This window comes from Callorhinus ursinus, unplaced genomic scaffold, assembly GCF_003265705.2.
Source record: "Callorhinus ursinus isolate GAN/ISIS: 27379988/994484 unplaced genomic scaffold, GSC_fseal_2.0 scaffold16, whole genome shotgun sequence".
Lineage (NCBI taxonomy): Eukaryota > Metazoa > Chordata > Mammalia > Carnivora > Otariidae > Callorhinus > Callorhinus ursinus.
The window spans coordinates 43,183,765-43,185,992 of NW_027397078.1; the positions used below are offsets into that span (position 1 = coordinate 43,183,765).

At 53.0% G+C, this 2,228-nt stretch overlaps 1 protein-coding gene across 1 annotated transcript in view; it reads right to left on the minus strand.

The window, feature by feature from the left end:
* Positions 1–932: 932 nt before the first annotated feature.
* Positions 933–2,228, minus strand: part of LOC141369877 (granulocyte-macrophage colony-stimulating factor receptor subunit alpha-like) — a 22,420-nt gene continuing 21,124 nt past the window's right edge. Inside the window, exon 13 of the mRNA XM_025857672.2 lies at positions 933–1,621. The gene's annotated coding sequence lies outside the window, so the exon portion shown is untranslated. The remainder of the gene's footprint in view (positions 1,622–2,228) is intronic.

The window sequence follows — 2,228 nt, forward strand, 5'->3', positions numbered from 1 at the left end:
TGTCTCCCTTATCCATGGCCAGCACTTGCCCTGCTTTCCTGGCCCCTCTCCCCCTGTCTGTGCAAAGGAAAGCACCCCCACTTGCCTCCCTGGCCTCCTGTGATCCCCCAGGGCATGCTCAGTTCTCCTGTTTCCTGGAGGAGATCTCCTCCCACCACAGGCAGAGAGCTTGCTCTCATATACAGGGCATTTTCTCATGCATCTGCAAGAACATGGGGTGCACCCCAGCTCGGTTCCCCTGATCTGTCAGCTGCTCACCCTGCTGCGTACCTTCCCCTGATGTTCTTGACAATGTGAGCCCACGGAAGCCGAGTGTGACCCCAGACTGTTTATCTCAGCAGCACAGGCTTCAGGGAGGCTTTCTCCCTAGAAGCGGGCGTGGCCCCCGCCTGTAAGGAGAAAGGGCTCCAAGGAGGAGCCCATCTAACCCCCAGGTTGCGACTGGTCCTCACAGCCTGCTGACCCCCTGAAGGTCTTCCTCCTGGACTCATCTGGGGGACAGAACTCCTACCCGGGTGGTCCGCTGACCCTAGTCCTCTTGGGCGTCCTCTGGGTAGGACCCAGAGCTGGGGTGAGACCCCTCCCAGCATCCAGGTGGAGAGCTACTTCCAGGATCCCGTGTAGAGTGGGGTCTTAGGGTCCCTCTGCACCTGAAACGGCTTCTCCTGGAGTTTCATCCTGCCCCGACACTGCACCCATCTTCCAGTCGAGGACTTCACCAGGGGATCTTTCCTACGGGGTTATTCCAGGGACACTGAAAATGTCTCCTGAACAAAAGAAGTCTCTCCACCACCCCCCTCCCCCTGAGTTTAGACTCCTTTAAACCTCACAAAACCATCAACCCCTTACACCTGACAATGAAATGCAAGGAGCCTGGGAAGGTGGCTGCCAATTCATACTAAGGTGATAATGACTGATATCACAACCTCTCATAAATGCAGGCAGTCACTCTTTTATAGCAGTTAGGGGTTAGAGGGGAGGGTGTCATGGGAGGCAGAACGGGGAAGGAAAACAGGAACAGAAAGCAGAAAGGCTAAATACAATGTCTCTACTTCCCAATGTGATTTAGATTCTCCCGAATCCATTGTTTGCCGGCAGATAGTTTTGTTCACAGAAACCTGGTTTTTTGTTTTCTGTGCATAGAATCTTCTGGTCCCATCTGGGTCACTCCAGGACAAAATTTCAAAGTGCCTTGATGGTGCCGTCCGTGCTTCTACCCCTCACACTCCTGCATGGGCCCCTTGGGCGGCCAGCCATACTCCTGCCACGTGGAGGTCCTGTCTTCTGCTGTCGGCCTCCGTTGGGCTGGCATCTGTCATCCTGTAGGCCAGGTTGGTCCCTCGGGACTCTGGGCAGCATTTACTTTCCACAGACAATTCTTGGCCTGAAGGGACGCCCCCACGTGTGAAGGCGTGATGGTGTTTCATAGACATGAAGGAAGGGAAACAGGTTTCCTGCATCATGTGCATGATCTTACAGACGGACAGATGGACAAGACTCACTGGAAGTGCTTGTCGGAACCCATGAGGCAGGGGCAAGCTGGAACCACCTAGTACGCACCCGGGGAGCCCACGCTGAACACCCAGGAGAGGTCAGGGCTGCTGTCAGGCCATCGGACGATCTGCAACACGGGAGGCAACAAATGCTGTAAATCAATGCTTTTTTTTTTTTTTTCTTTTCATTTCCTGGTGAGCTGACTGAGGTGAACCCCCGACACCTCTGAAGTGGGGTTCAGCAGCTGGGGGATCACTGCAGGCCCTGAGCATGTAATTTTGTTCCCTGAAACTTTATCAGGAGCAAATTGCAGAGCAAAGCTCCTGGGGTAGGGCCCCCCACCCTAGGCGGACCAACGTGATCACACAGGAGCCCCTTCGGAAGGCACAGGTGGTGGGTGGTGGGGCACTACCATAGGGAGCAGGGTCCCATTGCCCTGGTGCGTGTCACCTGGGACATGCACAGGGGACCCACTGCAGAGCACATTGCAATGCATTCCCACTTGAAATGGTTCCATGAGGATCTGTTTGTGTGTTCACACAGATAGATGACAAGCCCCCTGTTATTCAATCAAACACTCAGCTGGGGTGTTTTGCAAGTGGGACAAAAAAAACCCAAAAACCAAGAAAAACCAAATCCACAAGCAAAAAAAGAAAGAAAGAAAGAAAGAAAGAAAAAGAAAGAAAGAAAGAAAGAAAGAAAGAAAGAAAGAAAGAAAGAAAGAAAGAAAGAAA